The sequence below is a fragment of the Pleurodeles waltl genome, chromosome 9, assembly GCF_031143425.1.
Source record: "Pleurodeles waltl isolate 20211129_DDA chromosome 9, aPleWal1.hap1.20221129, whole genome shotgun sequence".
NCBI lineage: Eukaryota > Metazoa > Chordata > Amphibia > Caudata > Salamandridae > Pleurodeles > Pleurodeles waltl.
In genome coordinates, this window is record NC_090448.1 from 53244505 (window position 1) to 53268632 (window position 24128).

A 24128-nucleotide genomic window follows, 5' to 3' on the forward strand; every position below is an offset into this window, starting at 1 on the left:
CCCAGCGCACTTATGGTGGCAAAAGCAAAGCAAAACACAAATGATGGATGGAATGCGGAACCAATCAAACATTCACCCCCAGTCACAGATCTGCGTTAAATCCATCGTTCTTTTGCTCACCATGTCAAACCAGTTAAGACCAAGCCATATGCAAATCAGTCTTGACCCTGTTCCTCATGGAAACAGCCCCGCCTGAACTGCCAGGCCAGGTCCTCCCTGGACCGGAAACAAGCATCCTGTGTCCGATTTCAGGGTTTCACTGTTCATCAGCCAGGCTAGCTTGAATCAAGTGGCATAGTGCGCCTGGGACCCAAGTCTGGGCACACTCGGCACAATTATGACGACAAAAGCAAAGCAAAAAACAAATGTTGGACGGAATGGGAACCAATCAAACAATCACCCCCAGTCGCAGGTCTGGGTTTAATCCATCGTTCTTTTTCTCAGATGCCACCCCAGTTTAGACCCAGCCATATGCAAATCAGTCTTGACCCTGTTCCTCATGGAAACAGTCCAGCCCAAACTGCCAGGCCAGGTCCGCCCTGGACCGGAAACAAGCATCCTGCGACCGGTTTCAGGGTTTCACCGTTCACCAGTGAGACTAGATTGAATCCAGTGGCATAGTGCGCCTGGGACCCAAGTCTGGGCATACCCGGCGCACTTGTGGCGGCAAAAGCAACGCAAAACACAAATGATGGACGGAATGCAGAACCAATCAAACATTCACCCCCAGTTACAGATCTGGGTTTAATCCATCATTATTTTGCTCACCATGCCACCCCAGTTTAGATCTAGCCATATGCAAATCAGTCTTTAGCCTGTTCTTCATGGGAACAGTCCAGCCCGAACTGCCAGGCCAGGTCCACCCAAGACTGGAAACAAGCATCCTGCGACCGGTTTCAGAGTTTTACCCTTCATCAGCCAGGCTAGCTTGAATCCAATGGCATAGTGAGCCCAGGACCCACGTCTGCGCTTACTCAGCGCTCTTATGGCGGCAAAAGCAAAGCAAAACACAAATGATGGAGAGAATGCGGAACCAATCAAACATTCACCCCCAGTCACAGATCTGGGTTTAATCCATTGTTCTTTTGCTCACCATGTCAAACCAGTTTAGACCCAGCGATATGCAAATCAGTCTTGACCCTGTTCCTCATGGAAACAGTCCAGCCTGAACTGTCAGGCCAGGTCCTCCCTGGACTGGAAACAAGCATCCTAGGGCCAGATTCAGGGTTTCTCCCTTCATCAGTCTGGCTAGCTTGAATCCAGTGTGCCCGGGACCCACATCTAGACATACCGGGCACACTTATGGTGACAAAAGCAAAGCAAAACACAAATGATGGACGGAATGCGGAACCAATCAAACAATCACCCCCAGTCACAGATCTGGGTTTAATCCATCGTTCTTTTGCTCACCATGCCACCCCATATGCAAATCAGTCTTGACCCTGTTCCTCATGGAAACAGTCCAGCCCAAACTGCCAAGCCAGGCCCGCCCTGGACTGGAAACAAGTATCCTGCAACCAGTTTCAGGGTTTCACCATTCATCAGCCAGGCTACCTTTAATCAAGTGGCATAGTGCGCCTGGGACCCAAGTCTGGGCATAGCCGGAGCAGTTATGGTGGCAAAAACAACGCAAAACACAAATGATGGATGGAATGTGGAACCAATCAAACATTCGTCCCCAGTCACAGATCTGTGCTTAATCCATCATTCTTTTGCTTACCATGCCACCCCAGTTTAGACCCAACCACATGCAAATCAGTCTTGACCCTGTTCCTCATGGGAACAGTCCAGCCCGAACTGCCAGGCCAGTTCCTCCCTGGACCGGAAACAAGCATCCTGGGACCGGTTTCAGGGTTTCACCGTTCATCAGCCAGGCTAGCTTGAATCAAGTGGCATAGTGCGCCTGGGACCCAAGTCTGGGCACACCCGGCACAATTATGACAACAAAAGCAAAGCAAAACACAAATGATGAATGGAATGTGGACCAATCAAACATTCGTCCCCAGTCACAGATCTGTGTTTAATCCATCATTCTTTTGCATACCAGGCCACCCCAGTTTAGACCCAACCACATGCAAATCAGTCTTGACCCTGGTCCTCATGGGAACAGTCCAGCCAGAAGTGCCAGGCCAGTTCCTCCCTGGACCGGAAACAAGCATCCTGCGACCGGTTTCAGGGTTTCACCGTTCATCAGCCAGACTAGCTTGAATCCAGTGGCATAGTGAGCCCGGGACCCACGTCTGGGCATACCCGGCACACTTATGGCGGCAAAAGTAAAGCAAAACACAAATGATGGATGGAATGCGGAACCAATCAACCATTCATCCCAGTAACTGATCTGGGTTTAATCCATCGTTCTTTTTCTCACATGCCACCCCAGTTTAGATCCAGCCATATGCAAATCAGTCTTGACCCTGTTCCTCATGGAAACAGTCCAGCCAAACCTGCCAGGCCAGGTCCGCCCTAGACCGGAAACAAGCATCCTGCGACAGGTTTCAGGGTTTCACCGTTCATCAGCCAGGCTAGCTTGAATCAAGTGGCATAGTGCGCCGGGGATACCCGGCGCACTTGTGGCGGCAAAAGCAACACAAAACACAAATGATGGACGGAATGCAGAACCAATCAAACATTCACCCCCAGTTACAGATCTGGGTTTAATCCATCATTATTTTGCTCACCATGCCACCCCAGTTTAGATCTAGCCATATGCAAATCAGTCTTTAGCCTGTTCTTCATGGGAACAGTCCAGCCCGAACTGCCAGGCCAGGTCCACCCAAGACTGGAAACAAGCATCCTGCGACCGGTTTCAGGGTTTCATCCTTCATCAGCCAGGCTAGCTTGAATCCAATGGCATAGTGAGCCCAGGACCCACGTTTGGGCTTACCCAGCGCACTTATGGTGGCAAAAGCAAAGCAAAACACAAATGATGGACGGAATGCGGAACCAATCAAACATTCACCCCAGTCACAGATCTGGGTTTAATCCATCGTTCTTTTGCTCACCATGTCAAACCAGTTTAGACCAAGCCATATGCAAATCAGTCTTGACCCTGTTCCTCATGGAAACAGCCCCGCCTGAACTGTCAGGCCAGGTCCTCCCTGGACCGGAAAAAAGCATCCTAGGACCAGATTCAGGGTTTCACCCTTCATCAGTCTGGCTAGCTTGAAACCAGTGCACCTGGGACCCACATCTAGACATACCCGGCACACTTATGGCGGCAAAAGTAAAGCAAAACACAAATGTTGGACGAAATGCGGAACGAATCAAACAATCACCCCCAGTCACAGATCTGGGTATAATCCATAGTTCTTTTTCTCAGATGCCACACCAGTTTAGACCCAGCCATATGCAAATCAGTCTTGACCCTGTTCCTCATGGAAACAGTCCAGCCCAAACTGCCAGGCCAGGTCCGCCCTGGACCGGAAAACCGGGACCCACGTCTGGGCATACCCGGCGCACTTCTGGCAGCAAAAGCAAAGCAAAACACAAATGATGGAAAGAATGCGGAACCAATCAACCATTCATCCCAGTCACTGATCCAGGTTTAATCCATTGTTCTTTTTCTCACATGCCACCCAAGTTTAGACCCAGCCATATGCAAATCAGTCTTGACCCTGTTCCTCATGGAAACAGTCCAGCCCAAACTGCCAGGCCAGGTCCGCCCTGGACCGGAAACAAGCATCCTGCGACCGGTTTCAGGGTTTCACCGTTCATCAGCCAGGCTAGCTTGAATTAAGTGGCATAGTGCGCATGGGACCCAAGTCTGGGCATACCCGGCACACTTATGGCGGCAAAAGCAACGCAAAACACAAATGATGGACGGAATGTGGAACCAATCAAAAATTCACCCCCAGTTACAGATCTGGGTTTAATCCATCGTTCTTTTGCTCACCATGCCCACCCTAGTTTAGATCCAGCCATATGCAAATCAGTCTTGAGCCTATTCTTCATGGGAACAGTCCAGCCCGAACTGCCAGGCCAGGTCCACCCAAGACTGGAAACAAGCACCCTGCGACCGGTTTCAGGGTTTCACCCTTCATCAGCCAGGCTAGCTTGAATCCAATGGCATAGTGAGCCCAGGACCCACGTCTGGGCTTACCCAGTGCACTTATGGAGGCAAAAGCAAAGCAAAACACAAATGATGGAGAGAATGCGGAACCAATCAAACATTCACCCCCAGTCACAGATCTGGGTTTAATCCATCGTTCTTTTGCTCACCATGTCAAACCAGTTTAGACCCAGCCATATGCAAATCAGTCTTGACCCTGTTCCTCATGGAAACAGTCCAGCCTGAACTGTCAGGCTAGTTCCTCCCTGGACTGCAAACAAGCATCCTGGGACCAGTTTCAGGGTTTCACCGTTCATCAGCCAGACTAGCTTGAATCCAGTGGCATAGTGAGCCAGTGAGCCCGGGACCCACGTCTGGGCATACCCGGCGCACTTATGGCGGCAAAAGCAAAGCAAAACACAAATGATGGAGAGAATGCGGAACCAATCAAACATTCACCCCCAGTCACAGATCCTGGTTTAATCCATCGTTCTTTTGCTCACCATGTCAAACCAGTTTAGACCCAGCCATATGCAAATCAGTCTTGACCCTGTTCCTCATGGAAACAGTCCAGCCTGAACTGTCAGGCCAGGTCCTCCCTGGACTGGAAACAAGCATCCTAGGGCCAGATTCAGGGTTTCACCCTTCATCAGTCTGGCTAGCTTGAATCCAGAGCGCCCGGGACCCACATCTAGACATACCAGCCGCACTTATGGCGACAAAAGCAAAGCAAAACACAAATGATGGACGGAATGCGAAATCAATCAAACAATCACCCCCAGTCACAGATCTGGGTTTAATCCATTGTTCGTTTGCTCACCACGACACCCCAGTTTCGACCCAGCCATATCCAAATCAGTCTTGACCCTGTTCCTCATGGGAACAGTCCAGCCCGAAGTGCCAGGCTAGTTCCTCCCTGGACTGCAAACAAGCATCCTGGGACCAGTTTCAGGGTTTCACCGTTCATCAGCCAGACTAGCTTGAATCCAGTGGCATAGTGAGCCAGTGAGCCCGGGACCCACGTCTGGGCATACCCGGCGCACTTAGGGCGGCAAAAGTAAAGCAAAACACAAATGATGGATGGAATGCGGAACCAATCAACCATTCATCCCAGTCACTGATCTGGGTTTAATCCATCGTTCTTTTTCTCACATGCCACCCCAGTTTAGACCCAGCCATATGCAAATGAGTCTTGACCCTGTTCCTCATGGAAACAGTCCAGCCCAAACTGCCAGGCCAGGTCCGCCCTGGACCGGAAACAAGCATCCTGCGACCGGTTTCAGAGTTTCACCGTTCATCAGCCAGGCTAGCTTGAATCAAGTGGCATAGTGTGCCTGGGACCCAAGTCTGGGCATACCCGGCGCACTTATGGCGGCAAAAGCAACGCAAACCACAAATGATGGATGGAATGCGGAACCAATCAAACATTCACCCCCAGTTACAGATCTGGGTTTAATCCATCATTCTTTTGCTCACCATGCCACCCCAGTTTAGATCCAGCCATATGCAAATCAGACTTGAGCCTGTTCTTCATGGGAACAGTCCAGCCCGAACTGCCAGGCCAGGTCCACCCAAGGCTGGAAACAAGCATCCTGCGACCGGTTTCAGGCTTTCACCCTTCATCAGCCAGGCTAGCTTGAATCCAATGGCATAGTGAGCCCAGGACCCACGTCTGGGCTTACCCAGCACATTTATGGCGGCAAAAGCAAAGCAAAACACAAATGATGGAGAGAATGCGGAACCAATCAAACATTCACCCCCAGTCACAGATCTGGGTTTAATCCATCGTTCTTTTGCTCACCATGTCAAACCAGTTTAGACCCAGCGATATGCAAATCAGTCTTGACCCTGTTCCTCATGGAAACAGTCCAGCCTGAACTGTCAGGCCAGGTCCTCCCTGGACCGGAAACAAGCATCCTAGCGCCAGATTCAGGGTTTCACCCTTCATCAGTCTGGCTAGCCTGAATCCAGTGCGCCCGGGACCCACATCTAGACATACCGGGCGCACTTATGGCGACAAAAGCAAAGCAAAACACAAATGATGGACGGAATGCGGAATCAATCAAACAATCACCCCCAGTCACAGATCTGGGTTTAATCCATCGTTCGTTTGCTCACCATGCCACCCCAGTTTAGACCCAGCCATATGCAAATCAGTCTTGACCCTGTTCCTCATGGGAACAGTCCAGCCCGAACTGCCAGGCCAGGTCCTCACTTGACCGGAAAGTAGCAGCCTAGGACCGGTTTCAGGGTTTCACCCTTCATCAGCCACGCTAGCTTGAATCCAGTGGCATAGTGAGCCCGGGACCCACTTCTGGGCATACCCGGCCCACTTATGGCGGCAAAAGCAAAGCAAAACACAAATGATGGATGGAATGCTGAACCAATCAAACATTCACCCCCAGTCACATATCTGGGTTTAATTCATCATTCTTTTGCTCACCACACCACCCCAGTTTAGACCCAGCCACACGCAAATTAGTCTTGACCCTGTTCCTCATAGGAACAGTCCAGCCCGAACTGCCAGGCCAGGTCCTCCCTGGACCGGAAACAAGCATCCTGGGACTGGTTTCAGGGTTTCTCCCTTCATCAGCAAGGCTAGTTTGAATCCAGTGGCATAGTGAGCCCAGGACCAACGTCTGGGGATACCCAGCTTACTTCTGACAACAAAAGCAAAGCAAAACACAAATGATGGATGGAATGTGGAACCAATCAAACATTCGTCCCCAGTCACAGATCTGTGCTTAATCCATCATTCTTTTGCTTACCATGCCACCCCAGTTTAGACCCAACCATATGCAAATCAGTCTTAACCCTGTTCCTCATGGGAACAGTCCAGCCCGAACTGCCAGGCCAGTTCCTCCCTGGACCGGAAACAAGCCTCCTGGGACCGGTTTCAGGGTTTCACCGTTCATCAGCCAGGCTAGCATGAACCAAGTGGCATAGTGAGCCTCGGACCCAAGTCTGGGCACACCCGGCAGAATTATGACGACAAAAGCAAAGCAAAACACAAATGATGAATGGAATGCGGAACCAATCAAACATTCGTCCCCAGTCACAGATCTGTGTTTAATCCATCATTCTTTTGCTTACCATGCCACCCCAGTTTAGACCCAACCACATGCAAATCAGTCTTGACCCTGGTCCTCATGGGAACAGTCCAGCCCGAAGTGCCAAGCCAGTTCCTCCCTGGACCGGAAACAAGCATCCTGGGACCGGTTTCAGGGTTTCACCGTTCATCAGCCAGACTAGCTTGAATCCAGTGGCATACTGAGCCCGGAACCCACGTCTGGGCATACCCGGCGCACTTATGGCAGCAAAAGTAAAGTAAAACACAAATGATGGATGGAATGCGGAACCAATCAACCATTCATCCCAATAACTGATCTAGGTTTAATCCATCGTTCTTTTTCTCACATGCCACCCCAGTTTAGACCCAGCCATATGCAAATCAATCTTGACCCTGTTCCTCATGGAAACAGTCCAGCCCAAACTGCCAGGCCAGGTCCGCCCTGGACCGGAAACAAGCATCCTGCGACCGGTTTCAGGGTTTCACCGTTCATCAGCCAGGCTAGCTGGAATCAAGTGGCATAGTGGGCCTGGGACCCAAGTCTGGGCATATCCGGCGCACTTGTGGCGGCAAAAGCAACGCAAAACACAAATGATGGACGGAATGCAGAACCAATCAAACATTCACCCCCAGTTACAGATCTGGGTTTAATCCATCATTATTTTGCTCACCATGCCACCCCAGTTTAGATCTAGCCATATCCAAATCAGTCTTTAGCCTGTTCTACATGGGAACAGTCCAGCCCGAACTGCCAGGCCAGGTCCACCCAAGGCTGGAAACAAGCATCCTGCGACCGGTTTCGGGGTTTCACCCTTCATCAGCCAGGCTAGCTTGAATCCAATGGCATAGTGAGCCCAGGACCCACGTCTGGGCTAACCCACCGCACTTATGGTGGCAAAAGCAAAGCAAAACACAAATGATGGACGGAATGCGGAACCAATCAAACATTCACCCCCAGTCACAGATCTGGGTTTAATCCATCGTTCTTTTGCTCACCATGTCAAACCAGTTTAGACCAAGCCATATGCAAATCAGTCTTGACCCTGTTCCTCATGGAAACAGCTCCGCCTGAACTGTCAGGCCAGGTCCTCCCTGGACCGGAAAAAAGCATCCTAGGACCAGATTCAGGGTTTCACCCTTCATCACTCTGGCTAGCTTGAAACCAGTGCACCTGGGACCCACATCTAGACATACCCGGCACACTTATGGCGGCAAAAGCAAAGCAAAACACAAATGATGGACGAAATGCGGAACCAATCAAACAATCACCCCCAGTCATAGATCTGGGTTTAATCCATCGTTCTTTTGCTCACCATGCCACCCCAGTTTAGACCCAGCCATATGCAAATCAGTCTTGACCCTGTTCCTCATGGGAACAGTCCAGCCCGAACTGCCAGGCCAGGTCCTCACTTGACCGGAAAGTAGCAGCCTAGGACCGGTTTCAGGGTTTCACCCTTCATCAGCCACGCTAGCTTGAATCCAGTGGCATAGTGAGCCCGGGACCCACTTCTGGGCATACCCGGTCCACTTATGGCGGCAAAAGCAAAGCAAAACACAAATGATGGATGGAATGCTGAACCAATCAAACATTCACCCCCAGTCACATATCTGGGTTTAATTCATCATTCTTTTGCTCACCACGCCACCCCAGTTTAGACCCAGCCACACGCAATTTAGTCTTGACCCTGTTCCTCATAGGAACAGTCCAGCCCGAACTGCCAGGCCAGGTCCTCCCTGGACCGAAAACAAGCATCCTGGGACTGGTTTCAGGGTTTCTCCCTTCATCAGCCAGGCTAGTTTGAATCCAGTGGCATAGTGAGCCCAGGACCAACGTCTGGGGATACCCAGCTTACTTATGACGACAAAAGCAAAGCAAAACACAAATGATGGATGGAATGTGGAACCAATCAAACATTCGTCCCCAGTCACAGATCTGTGCTTAATCCATCATTCTTTTGCTTACCATGCCACCCCAGTTTAGACCCAACCATATGCAAATCAGTCTTGATCCTGTTCCTCATGGGAACAGTCCAGCCCGAACTGCCAGGCCAGTTCCTCCCTGGACCGGAAACAAGCATCCTGGGACCGGTTTCAGGGATTCACCGTTCATCAGCCAGGCTAGCATGAACCAAGTGGCATAGTGAGCCTCGGACCCAAGTCTGGGCACACCCGGCACAATTATGACGACAAAAGCAAAGCAAAACACAAATGATGAATGGAATGCGGAACCAATCAAACATTCGTCCCCAGTCACAGATCTGTGTTCAATCCATCATTCTTTTGCTTACCATGCCACCCCAGTTTAGACCTAACCACATGCAAATCAGTCTTGACCCTGGTCCTCATGGGAACAGTCCAGCCCAAAGTGCCAGGCCAGTTCCTCCCTGGACCGGAAACAAGCATCCTGGGACCGGTTTCAGGGTTTCACCATTCATCAGCCAGACTAGCTTGAATCCAGTGGCATACTGAGCCCGGAACCCACGTCTGGGCATACCCGGCGCACTTATAGCAGCAAAAGTAAAGCAAAACACAAATGATGGATGGAATGCGGAACCAATCAACCATTCATCCCAGTAACTGATCTAGGTTTAATCCATCGTTCTTTTTCTCACATGCCACCCCAGTTTAGACTCAGCCATATGCAAATCAGTCTTGACCCTGTTCCTCATGGAAACAGTCCAGCCCAAACTGCCAGGCCAGGTCCGCCCTGGACCGGAAACAAGCATCCTGCGACCGGTTTCAGGGTTTCACCGTTCATCTGCCAGGCTAGCTTGAATCAAGTGGCATAGTGCGCCTGGGACCCAAGTCTGGGCATATCTGGCGCACTTGTGGCGGCAAAAGCAACGCAAAACACAAAATGACGGACGGATTGCAGAACCAATCAAACATTCACCCCCAGTTACAGATCTGGGTTTAATCCATCGTTCCTTTGCTCACCATGTCAAACCAGTTTAGACCAAGCCATATGCAAATCAGTCTTGACCATGTTCCTCATGGAAACAGCCCCGCCTGAACTGTCAGGCCAGGTCCTCCCTGGACCGGAAAAAAGCATCCTAGAGCCAGATTCAGGGTTTCACCCTTCATCAGTCTGGCTAGCTTGAAACCAGTGCGCCTGGGACCCACATCTAGACATACCCAGCACACTTATGGCGGCAAAAGCAAAGCAAAACACAAATGTTGGACGGAATGCAGAACCAATCAAACAATCACCCCCAGTCACAGATCTGGGTTTAATCCATCGTTCTTTTTCTCAGATGCCACACCAGTTTAGACCCAGCCATATGCAAATCAGTATTGACCCTGTTCCTCATGGAAACAGTCCAGCCCAAACTGCCAGGCCAGGTCTGCCCTGGACCGGAAACAAGCATCCTGCGACGGTTTCAGGGCTTCACTGTTCATCAGCCAGACTAGCTTGAATCGAGTGACATAGAGAGCCCGGGACCCACATCTGGGGATACCCGGCGCACTTATGGCAGCAAAAGCAAAGCAAAACACAAATGATGGACGGAATGCAGAACCAATCAACCATTCTTCCTTGTCACTGATCTGGGTTTAATCCATCCTTCTTTTTCTCACATGCCTCCCAAGTTTAGACCCAGCCATATGGAAATCAGTCTTGACCCTGTTCCTCATGGAAACAGTCCAGCCCAAACTGCCAGGCCAGGTCCGCCCTGGATCGGAAACAAGCATCTTGCGACCGGTTTCAGGGTTTCACCGCTCATCAGCCAGGCTAGCTTGAATCAAGTGGCATAGTGTGCCTGGCACCCAAGTCTGGGCATATCCGGCGCACTTGTGGCGGCAAAAGCAACGCAAAACACAAATGATGGACGGAATGCAGAACCAATCAAACATTCACCCCCAGTTACAGATCTGGGTTTAATCCATCATTATTTTGCTCACCATGCCACCCCAGTTTAGATCTAGCCATATCCAAATCAGTCTTTAGCCTGTTCTACATGGGAACAGTCCAGCCCGAACTGCCAGGCCAGGTCCACCCAAGGCTGGAAACAAGCATCCTGCGACCGGTTTCAGGGTTTCACCCTTCATCAGCCAGGCTAGCTTGAATCCAATGGCATAGTGAGCCCAGGACCCACGTCTAGGCTAACCCACCGCACTTATGGTGGCAAAAGCAAAGCAAAACACAAATGATGGACGGAATGCGGAACCAATCAAACATTCACCCCCAGTCACAGATCTGGGTTTAATCCATCGTTCTTTTGCTCACCATGTCAAACCAGTTTAGACCAAGCCATATGCAAATCAGTCTTGACCCTGTTCCTCATGGAAACAGCTCCGCCTGAACTGTCAGGCCAGGTCCTCCCTGGACCGGAAAAAAGCATCCTAGGACCAGATTCAGGGTTTCACCCTTCATCAGTCTGGCTAGCTTGAAACCAGTGCACCTGGGACCCACATCTAGACATACCCGGCACACTTATGGCGGCAAAAGCAAAGCAAAACACAAATGTTGGACGAAATGCGGAACCAATCAAACAATCACCCCCAGTCACAGATCTGGGCTTAATCCATAGTTCTTTTTCTCAGATGCCACACCAGTTTAGACCCAGCCATATGCAAATCAGTCTTGACCCTGTTCCTCATGGAAACAATACAGCCCAAACTGCCAGGCCAGGTCCGCCCTGGACCGGAAACAAGCATCCTGCGACGGTTTCAGGGTTTCACCATTTATCAGCCAGACTAGCTTGAATCGAGTGGCATAGTGAGCCCGGGACCCACGTCTGGGCATACCCGGCGCACTTATGGCAGCAAAAGCAAAGCAAAACACAAATGATGGACAGAATGCGGAACCAATCAACCATTCATCCCAGTCACTGGTCTGGGTTAATTCCATTGTTCTTTTTCTCACATGCCACCCAAGTTTAGACCCAGCCATATGCAAATCAGTCTTGACCCTGTTCCTCATGGAAACAGTCCAGCCCAAACTGCCAGGCCAGGTCCGCCCTGGACCGGAAACAAGCATCCTGCGACGGTTTCAGGGCTTCACCGTTCAGGAGCCAGACTAGCTTGAATCGAGTGGCATAGTGAGCCCGGGACCCACGTCTGGGCATACCCGGCGCACTTAGGGCGGCAAAAGTAAAGCAAAACACAAATGATGGATGGAATGCGGAACCAATCAACCATTCATCCCAGTCACTGATCTGGGTTTAATCCATCGTTCTTTTTCTCACATGCCACCCCAGTTTAGACCCAGCCATATGCAAATCAGTCTTGACCCTGTTCCTCATGGAAACAGTCCAGCCCAAACTGCCAGGCCAGGTCCGCCCTGGACCGGAAACAAGCATCCTGCGACCGGTTTCAGGGTTTCACCGTTCATCAGCCAGGCTAGCTTGAATCAAGTGGCATAGTGTGCCTGGGACCCAAGTCTGGGCATACCCGGCGCACTTATGGCGGCAAAAGCAACGCAAAACACAAATGATGGACGGAATGCGGAACCAATCAAACATTCACCCCCAGTTGCAGATCTGGGTTTAATCCATCATTCTTTTGCTCACCATGCCACCCCAGTTTAGATCCAGCCATATGCAAATCAGACTTGAGCCTGTTCTTCATGGGAACAGTCCAGCCCGAACTGCCAGGCCAGGTCCACCCAAGGCTGGAAACAAGCATCCTGCGACCGGTTTCAGCATTTCACCCTTCATCAGCCAGGCTAGCTTGAATCCAATGGCATAGTGAGCCCAGGACCCACGTCTGGGCTTACCCAGCGCACTTATGGCGGCAAAAGCAAAGCAAAACACAAATGATGGAGAGAATGCGGAACCAATCAAACATTCACCCCCAGTCACAGATCTGGGTTTAATCCATCGTTCTTTTGCTCACCATGTCAAACCAGTTTAGACCCAGCGATATGCAAATCAGTCTTGACCCTGTTCCTCATGGAAACAGTCCAGCCTGAACTGTCAGGCCAGGTCCTCCCTGGACCGGAAACAAGCATCCTAGGGCCAGATTCAGGGTTTCACCCTTCATCAGTCTGGCTAGCTTGAATCCAGTGCGCCCTGGACCCACATCTAGACATACCGGGCGCACTTATGGCGACAAAAGCAAAGCAAAACACAAATGATGGACGGAATGCGGAATCAATCAAACAATCACCCCCAGTCACAGATCTGGGTTTAATCCATCGTTCTTTTGCTCACCATGCCACCCCAGTTTAGACCCAGCCATATGCAAATCAGTCTTGACCCTGTTCCTCATGGGAACAGTCCAGCCCGAACTGCCAGGCCAGGTCCTCAGTTGACCGGAAAGTAGCAGCCTAGGACCGGTTTCAGGGTTTCACCCTTCATCAGCCACGCTAGCTTGAATCCAGTGGCATAGTGAGCCCGGGACCCACTTCTGGGCATACCCGGCCCACTTATGGCGGCAAAAGCAAAGCAAAACACAAATGATGGATGGAATGCTGAACCAATCAAACATTCACCCCCAGTCACATATCTGGGTTTAATTCATCATTGTTTTGCTCACCACGCCACCCCAGTTTAGACCCAGCCACACGCAAATTAGTCTTGACCCTGTTCCTCATAGGAACAGTCCAGCCCGAACTGCCAGGCCAGGTCCTCCCTGGACCGAAAACAAGCATCCTGGGACTGGTTTCAGGGTTTCTCCCTTCATCAGCCAGGCTAGTTTGAATCCAGTGTCATAGTGAGCCCAGGACCAACGTCTGGGGATACCCAGCTTACTTATGACGACAAAAGCAAAGCAAAACACAAATGATGGATGGAATGTGGAACCAATCAAACATTCGTCCCCAGTCACAGATCTGTGCTTAATCCATCATTCTTTTGCTTACCATGCTACCCCAGTTTAGACCCAACCATATGCAAATCAGTCTTGACCCTGTTCCTCATGGGAACAGTCCAGCCCGAACTGCCAGGCCAGTTCCTCCCTGGACCGGAAACAAGCATCCTGGAACCGGTTTCAGGGATTCACCGTTCATCAGCCAGGCTAGCATGAACCAAGTGGCATAGTGAGCCTCGGACCCAAGTCTGGGCACACCCGGCACAATTATGACGACAAAAGCAAAGCAAAACACAAATGATGAATGGAATGCGGAACCAATCAAACATTCGTCCCCAGTCACAGATCTGTGTTTAATCCATCATTCTTTTGCTTACCATGCCACCCCAGTTTAGACCCAACCACATGCAAATCAGTCTTGACCCTGGTCCTCATGGGAACAGTCCAGCTCAAAGTGCCAGGCCAGTTCCTCCCTGGACCGGAAACAAGAATCCTGGGACCGGTTTCAGGGTTTCACCGTTCATCAGCCAGACTAGCTTGAATCCAGTGGCATACTGAGCCCGGAACCCACGTCTGGGCATACCCAGCGCACTTATGGCAGCAAAAGTAAAGCAAAACACAAATGATGGATGGAATGCGGAACCAATCAACCATTCATCCCAGTAACTGATCTAGGTTTAATCCATCGTTCTTTTTCTCACATGCCACCCCAGTTTAGACTCAGCCATATGCAAATCAGTCTTGACCCTGTTCCTCATGGAAACAGTCCAGCCCAAACTGCCAGGCCAGGTCCTCCCTGGACCGGAAACAAGCATCCTGGGACCGGTTTCAGGATTTCACACTTCAACAGCCAGGCTAGCTTGAATCAAGTGGCATAGTGCGCCTGGGACCCAAGTGTGGGCATATCTGGCGCACTTGTGGCGGCAAAAGCAACGCAAAACACAAATGATGGACGGAATGCAGAACCAATCAAACATTCACCCCCAGTTACAGATCTGGGTTTAATCCATCGTTCCTTTGCTCACCATGTCAAACCAGTTTAGACCAAGCCATATGCAAATCAGTCTTGACCATGTTCCTCATGGAAACAGCCCCGCCTGAACTGTCAGGCCAGGTCCTCCCTGGACCGGAAAAAAGCATCCTAGGGCCAGATACAGGGTTTCACCCTTCATCAGTCTGGCTAGCTTGAAACCAGTGCGCCTGGGACCCACATCTAGACATACCCGGCACACTTATGGCGGCAAAAGCAAAGCAAAACACAAATGTTGGACGGAATGCGGAACCAATCAAACAATCACCCCCAGTCACAGATCTGGGTTTAATCCATCGTTCTTTTTCTCAGATGCCACACCAGTTTAGACCCAGCCATATGCAAATCAGTATTGACCCTGTTCCTCATGGAAACAGTCCAGCCCAAACTGCCAGGCCAGGTCTGCCCGGGACCGGAAACAAGCATCCTGCGACGGTTTCAGGGCTTCACTGTTCATCAGCCAGACTAGCTTGAATCGAGTGGCATAGTGAGCCCGGGACCCACATCTGGGGATACCCGGCGTACTTATGGCAGCAAAAGCAAAGCAAAACACAAATGATGGACGGAATGCAGAACCAATCAACCATTCATCCCAGTCACTGATCTGGGTTTAATCCATCGTTCTTTTTCTCACATGCCACCCAAGTTTAGACCCAGCCATATGCAAATCAGTCTTGACCCTGTTCCTCATGGAAACAGTCCAGCCCAAACTGCCAGGCCAGGTCCGCCCTGGACCGGAAACAAGCATCCTGCGACGGTTTCAGGGCTTCACCGTTCAGGAGCCAGACTAGCTTGAATCGAGTGGCATAGTGAGCCCGGGACCCACGTCTGGGCATACCCGGCGCACTTAGGGCGGCAAAAGTAAAGCAAAACACAAATGATGGATGGAATGCGGAACCAATCAACCATTCATCCCAGTCACTGATCTGGGTTTAATCCATCGTTCTTTTTCTCACATGCCACCCCAGTTTAGACCCAGCCATATGCAAATCAGTCTTGACCCTGTTCCTCATGGAAACAGTCCAGCCCAAACTGCCAGGCCAGGTCCGCCCTGGACCGGAAACAAGCATCCTGCGACCGGTTTCAGGGTTTCACCGTTCATCAGCCAGGCTAGCTTGAATCAAGTAGCCTAGTGCGCCTGGGACCCAAGTCTGGGCATACCCGGCACACTTATGGCGGCAAAAGCAACGCAAAACACAAATGATGAACGGAATGCAGAACCAATCAAACATTCACCCCCAGTTACAGATCTGGGTTTAATCCATCGTTCTTTTGCTCACCGTGCCACCCCAGTTTAGATCCAGCCATAAGCAAGTCAGTCTTGAGCCTATTCTTCATGGGAACAGTCCAGCCCGAACTGCCAGGCCAGGTCCACCCAAGACTGGAAACAAGCATCCTGCGACCGGTTTCAACGTTTCACCCTTCATCAGCCAGGCTAGCTTGAATCCAATGGCATAGTGAGCCCAGGACCCACGTCTGGGCTTACCCAGCGCACTTATGGCGGCAAAAGCAAAGAAAAACACAAATGATGGAGAGAATGCAGAACCAACCAAACATTCACCCCTAGTCACAGATCTGGGTTTAATCCATCGTTCTTTTGCTCACCATGTCAAACCAGTTTAGACCCAGCCATATGCAAATCAGTCTTGACCCTGTTCCTCATGGGAACAGTCCAGCCCGAACTGCCAGCCCAGGTCCTCCCTTGACCGGAAAGAAGCAGCCTGGGACCAGTTTCAGGGTTTCACCCTTCATCAGCCACGCTAGCTTGAATCCAGTGGCATAGTGAGCCCGGGACCCACTTCTGGGCATACCCGGCCCACTTATGGCGGCAAAAGAAAAGCAAAACACAAATGATGGATGGAATGCTGAACCAATCAAACATTCACCCCCAGTCACAGATCTGGGTTTAATTCATCATTCTTTTGCTCACCATGCCACCCCAGTTTAGACCCAGCCACACGCAAATTAGTCTTCACCCTGTTCCTCATAGGAACAGTCCAGCCCGAACTGCCAGGCCAGGTCCTCCCTGGACCGGAAACAAGCATCCTGGGACTGGTTTCAGGGTTTCTCCCTTCATCAGCCAGGCTAGTTTGAATCCAGTGGCATAGTGCGCCTGGGACCCAAGTCTGGGCACACCCGGCACAATTATGACGACAAAAGCAAAGCAAAAGACAAATGATGAATGGAATGCGGAACCAATCAAACATTCGTCCCCAGTCACAGATCTGTGTTTAATCCATCATTCCTTTGCTTACCATGCCACCCCAGTTTAGACCCAACCACATGCAAATCAGTCTTGACCCTGGTCCTCATGGGAACAGTCCAGCCCGAAGTGCCAGGCCAGTTCCTCCCTGGACCGGAAACAAGCATCCTGGGACCGGTTTCAGGGTTTCACCGTTCATCAACCAGACTAGCTTGAATCCAGTGGCATAGTGAGCCCGGGACCCACGTCTGGGCATACCCGGCGTACTTATGGCGGCAAAAGCAAAGCAAAACACAAATGATGGATGGAATGCGGAACCAATCAACCATTCATCCCAGTAACTGATCTAGGTTTAATCCATTGTTCTTTTTCTCACATGCCACCCAAGTTTAGACCCAGCCATACGCAAATCAGTCTTGACCCTGTTCCTCATGGAAACAGTCCAGCCCAAACTGCCAGGCCAGGTCTGCCCTGGACCGGAAACAAGCATCCGCAACCGGTTTCAGGGTTTCACCGTTCATCAGCCAGGCTAGCTTGAATCAAGTGGCATAGTGCGCCTGGGACCCAAGTCTGGGCATACCCGGCGCACTAGTGGCGGCAAAAGCAACGCAAAACACAAATGATGGACTGAATGCAGAACCAATCAAACATTCACCCCCAGTTACAGATCTGGGTTTAATCCATCATTATTTTGCTCACCATGCCACCCCAGTTTAGATCTAGCCATATCCAAATCAGTCTTTAGCCTGTTCTTCATGGGAACAGTCCAGCCCGTACTGCCAGGCCAGGTCCACATAAGGCTGGAAACAAGCATCCTGCGACCGGTTTCAGGGTTTCACCCTTCATCAGCCAGGCTAGCTTGAATCCAATGGCATAGTGAGCCCAGGACCCACGTCTGGGCTTACCCAGCGCACTTATGGTGGCAAAAGCAAAGCAAAACACAAATGATGGACGGAATGCGGAACCAATCAAACATTCACCCCCAGTCACAGATCTGGGTTTAATCCATCGTTCTTTTGCTCACCATGTCAAACCAGTTTAGACCAAGCCATATGCAAATCAGTCTTGACCCTGTTCTTCATGGAAACAGCCCCGCCTGAACTGTCAGGCCAGGTCCTCCCTGGACCGGAAAAAAGCATCCTAGGACCAGATTCAGGGTTTCACCCTTCATCAGTCTGGCTAGCTTGAAACCAGTGCGCCTGGGACCCACATCTAGACATACCCGGCACACTTATGGCGGCAAAAGCAAAGCAAAACACAAATGTTGGACGGAATGCGGAACCAATCAAACAATCACCCCCAGTCACAGATCTGGGTTTAATCCATCGTTCATTTTCTCAGATGCCACACCAGTTTAGACCCAGCCATATGCAAATCAGTCTTGACCGTGTTCCTCATGGAAACAGTCCAGCCCAAACTGCCAGGCCAGGTCCGCCCTGGACCGGAAACAAGCATCCTGCGACGGTTTCAGGGCTTCACAGTTCATCAGCCAGACTAGCTTTTATCGAGTGGCATAGTGAACGCGGGACCGACGTCTGGGCATACCCGGCGCACTTATGGCAGCAAAAGCAAAGCAAAACACAAATGATGGACGGAATGCGGAACCAATCAACCATTCATCCCAGTCACTGATCTGGGTTTAATCCATCGTTCTTTTTCTCACATGCCACCCAAGTTTAGACCCAGCCATATGCAAATCAGTCTTGACCCTGTTCCTCATGGAAACAGTCCAGCCCAAACTGCCAGGCCAGGTCCGCCCTGGACCGGAAACAAGCATCCTGCGACCGGTTTCAGGGTTTCACCGTTCATCAGCCAGGCTAGCTTGAATCAAGTGGCATAGTGCGCCTGGGACCCAAGTCTGGGCATACCCGGCACACTTATGGCAGCAAAAGCAACGCAAAACACAAATGATGGACGGAATGCGGAACCAATCAAACATTCACCCCCAGTTACAGATCTGGGTTTAATCCATCGTTCTTTTTCTCACCATGCCACCCCAGTTTAGATCCAGCCATAAGCAAATCAGTCTTGAGCCTATTCTTCATGGGAACAGTCCAGCCCGAACTGCCAGGCCAGGTCCACCCAAGACTGGAAACAAGCATCCTGCGACCGGTTTCATGGTTTCACCCTTCATCAGCCAGGCTAGCTTGAATCCAATGGCATCGTGAGCCCAGGACCCACGTCTGGGCTTACCCAGCGCACTTATGGCGGCAAAAGCAAAGCAAAACACAAATGATGGAGAGAATGTGGAACCAATCAAACATTCACCCCCAGTCACAGATCTGGGTTTAATCCATCGTTCTTTTGCTCAACGTGTTAAACCAGTTTAGACCCAGCCATATGCAAATCAGTCTTGACCCTGTTCCTCATGGAAACAGTCCAGCCTGAACTGTCAGGCCAGGTCCTCCTTGGACCGGAAACAAGCATCCTAGGGCCAGATTCAGGGTTTCACCCTTCATCAGTCTGGCTAGCTTGAATCCAGTGCGCCCGTGACCCACATCTAGACATACCGGGCGCACTTATGGCGACAAAAGCAAAGCAAAACACAAATGATGGACGGAATGCGGAATCAATCAAACAATCACCCCCAGTCACAGATCTGGGTTTAATCCATCGTTCTTTTTCTCACATGCCACCCAAGTTTAGACCCAGCCATATGGAAATCAGTCTTGACCCTGTTCCTCATGGAAACAGTCCAGCCCAAACTGCCAGGCCAGGTCCGCCCTGGACCGGAAACAAGCATCTTGCGACCGGTTTCAGGGTTTCACCGCTCATCAGCCAGGCTAGCTTGAATCAAGTGGCATAGTGCGCCTGGGACCCAAGTCTGGGCATACCCGGCACACTTATGGCGGCAAAAGCAACGCAAAACACAAATGAAGGACGGAATGCGGAACCAATCAAACATTTACCCCCAGTTACAGATCTGGGTTTAATCTATCGTTCTTTTGCTCACCATGCCACCCCAGTTTAGATCCAGCCATAAGCAAATCAGTCTTGAGCCTATTCTTCATGGGAACAGTCCAGCCCGAACTGCCAGGCCAGGTCCACCCAAGACTGGAAACAAGCATCCTGCGACCGGTTTCATGGTTTCACCCTTCATCAGCCAGGCTAGCTTGAATCCAATGGCATCGTGAGCCCAGGACCCACGTCTGGGCTTACCCAGCGCACTTATGGCGGCAAAAGCAAAGCAAAACACAAATGATGGAGAGAATGTGGAACCAATCAAACATTCACCCCCAGTCACAGATCTGGGTTTAATCCATCGTTCTTTTGCTCACCGTGTTAAACCAGTTTAGACCCAGCCATATGCAAATCAGTCTTGACCCTGTTCCTCATGGAAACAGTCCAGCCTGAACTGTCAGGCCAGGTCCTCCTTGGACCGGAAACAAGCATCCTAGGGCCAGATTCAGGGTTTCACCCTTCATCAGTCTGGCTAGCTTGAATCCAGTGCGCCCGTGACCCACATCTAGACATACCGGGCGCACTTATGGCGACAAAAGCAAAGCAAAACACAAATGATGGACGGAATGCGGAATCAATCAAACAATCACCCCCAGTCACAGATCTGGGTTTAATCCATCGTTCTTTTTCTCACATGCCACCCAAGTTTAGACCCAGCCATATGGAAATCAGTCTTGACCCTGTTCCTCATGGAAACAGTCCAGCCCAAACTGCCAGGCCAGGTCCGCCCTGGACCGGAAACAAGCATCTTGCGACCGGTTTCAGGGTTTCACCGCTCATCAGCCAGGCTAGCTTGAATCAAGTGGCATAGTGCGCCTGGGACCCAAGTCTGGGCATACCCGGCACACTTATGGCGGCAAAAGCAACGCAAAACACAAATGATGGACGGAATGCGGAACCAATCAAACATTTACCCCCAGTTACAGATCTGGGTTTAATCTATCGTTCTTTTGCTCACCATGCCACCCCAGTTTAGATCCAGCCATAAGCAAATCAGTCTTGAGCCTATTCTTCATGGGAACAGTCCAGCCCGAACTGCCAGGCCAGGTCCACCCAAGACTGGAAACAAGCATCCTGCGACCGGTTTCAGCGTTTCACCCTTCATCAGCCAGGCTACCTTGAATCCAATGGCATAGTGACCCCAAGACCCACGTCTGGGCTTACCCAGCGCACTTATGGCGGCAAAAAGCAAAGCAAAACACAAATGATGGAGAGAATGCGGAACCAACCAAACATTCACCCCTAGTCACAGATCTTGGTTTAATCCATCGTTCTTTTGCTCACCATGTCAAACCAGTTTAGACCCAGCCATATGCAAATCAGTCTTGACCCTGTTCCTCATGGGAACAGTCCAGCCCGAACTGCCAGGCCAGGTCCTCCCTTGACCGGAAAGAAGCAGCCTGGGACCAGTTTCAGGGTTTCACCCTTCATCAGCCACGCTAGCTTGAATCCAGTGGCACAGTGAGCCCGGGACCCACTTCTGGGCATACCCGGCCCACTTATGGCGGCAAAAGCAAAGCAAAACACAAATGATGGATGGAATGCTGAACCAATCAAACAATTACCCCCAGTCACAGATCTGGGTTTAATTCATAATTCTTTTGCTCACCATGCCACCCCAGTTTAGACCCAGCCACACGCAAATTAGTCTTGACCCTGTTCCTCATAGGAACAGTCCAGCCCGAACTGCCAGGCCAGGTCCTCCCTGGACCGGAAACAAGCATCCTGGGACTGGTTTCAGGGTTTCTCCCTTCATCAGCCTGGCTAGTTTGAATCCAGTGGCATAGTGAGCCCAGGACCAACGTCTGGGGATACCCGGCTCACTTATGACGACAAAAGCAAAGCAAAACACAAATGATGGATGGAATGTGGAACCAATCAAACATTCGTCCCCAGTCACAGATCTGTGCTTAATCCATCATTCTTTTGCTTACCATGCCACCCCAGTTTAGACCCAACCATATGCAAATCAGTCTTGACCCTGTTCCTCATGGGAACAGTCCAGCCCGAACTGCCAGGCCAGTTCCTCCCTGGACCGGAAACAAGCATCCTGGAACCGGTTTCAGGGATTCACCGTTCATCAGCCAGGCTAGCATGAACCAAGTGGCATAGTGAGCCTCGGACCCAAGTCTGGGCACACCCGGCACAATTATGACGACAAAAGCAAAGCAAAACACAAATGATGAATGGAATGCGGAACCAATCAAACATTCGTCCCCAGTCACAGATCTGTGTTTAATCCATCATTCTTTTGCTTACCATTCCACCCCAGTTTAGACCCAACCACATGCAAATCAGTCTTGACCCTGGTCCTCATGGGAACAGTCCAGCCCAAAGTGCCAGGCCAGTTCCTCCCTGGACCGGAAACAAGAATCCTGGGACCGGTTTCAGGGTTTCACCGTTCATCAGCCAGACTAGCTTGAATCCAGTGGCATACTGAGCCCGGAACCCACGTCTGGGCATACCCGGCGCACTTATGGCAGCAAAAGTAAAGCAAAACACAAATGATGGATGGAATGCGGAACCAATCAACCATTCATCCCAGTAACTGATCTAGGTTTAATCCATCGTTCTTTTTCTCACATGCCACCCCAGTTTAGACTCAGCCATATGCAAATCAGTCTTGACCCTGTTCCTCATGGAAACAGTCCAGCCCAAACTGCCAGGCCAGGTCCTCCCTGGACCGGAAACAATCATCCTGGGACCGGTTTCAGGATTTCACACTTCAACAGCCAGGCTAGCTTGAATCAAGTGGCATAGTGCGCCTGGGACCCAAGTGTGGGCATATCTGGCGCACTTGTGGCGGCAAAAGCAACGCAAAACACAAATGATGGACGGAATGCAGAACCAATCAAACATTCACCCCCAGTTACAGATCTGGGTTTAATCCATCGTTCCTTTGCTCACCATGTCAAACCAGTTTAGACCAAGCCATATGCAAATCAGTCTTGACCATGTTCCTCATGGAAACAGCCCCGCCTGAACTGTCAGGCCAGGTCCTCCCTGGACCGGAAAAAAGCATCCTAGGGCCAGATACAGGGTTTCACCCTTCATCAGTCTGGCTAGCTTGAAACCAGTGCGCCTGGGACCCACATCTAGACATACCTGGCACACTTATGGCGGCAAAAGCAAAGCAAAACACAAATGTTGGACGGAATGCGGAACCAATCAAACAATCACCCCCAGTCACAGATCTGGGTTTAATCCATCGTTCTTTTTCTCAGATGCCACACCAGTTTAGACCCAGCCATATGCAAATCAGTATTGACCCTGTTCCTCATGGAAACAGTCCAGCCCAAACTGCCAGGCCAGGTCTGCCCGGGACCGGAAACAAGCATCCTGCGACGGTTTCAGGGCTTCACTGTTCATCAGCCAGACTAGCTTGAATCGAGTGGCATAGTGAGCCCGGGACCCACATCTGGGGATACCCGGCACACTTATGGCAGCAAAAGCAAAGCAAAACACAAATGATGGACGGAATGCAGAACCAATCAAACATTCACCCCCAGTTACAGATCTGGGTTTAATCCATCGTTCTTTTGCTCACCATGCCACCCCAGTTTAGATCCAGCCATAAGCAAATCAGTCTTGAGCCTATTCTTCATGGGAACAGTCCAGCCCGAACTGCCAGGCCAGGTCCACCCAAGACTGGAAACAAGCATCCTGCGACCGGTTTCAGCGTTTCACCCTTCATCAGCCAGGCTAGCTTGAATCCAATGGCATAGTGAGCCCAGGACCCACGTCTGGGCTTACCCAGCGCACTTATGGCGGCAAAAGCAAAGCAAAACACAAATGATGGAGAGAATGCGGAACCAACCAAACATTCACTCCTAGTCACAGATCTGGGTTTAATCCATCGTTCTTTTGCTCACCATGTCAAACCAGTTTAGACCCAGCCATATGCAAATCAGTCTTGACCCTGTTCCTCATGGGAACAGTCCAGCCCGAACTGCCAGGCCAGGTCCTCCCTTGACCGGAAAGAAGCAGCCTGGGACCAGTTTCAGGGTTTCACCCTTCATCAGTCTGGCTAGCTTGAAACCAGTGCGCCTGGGACCCACATCTAGAC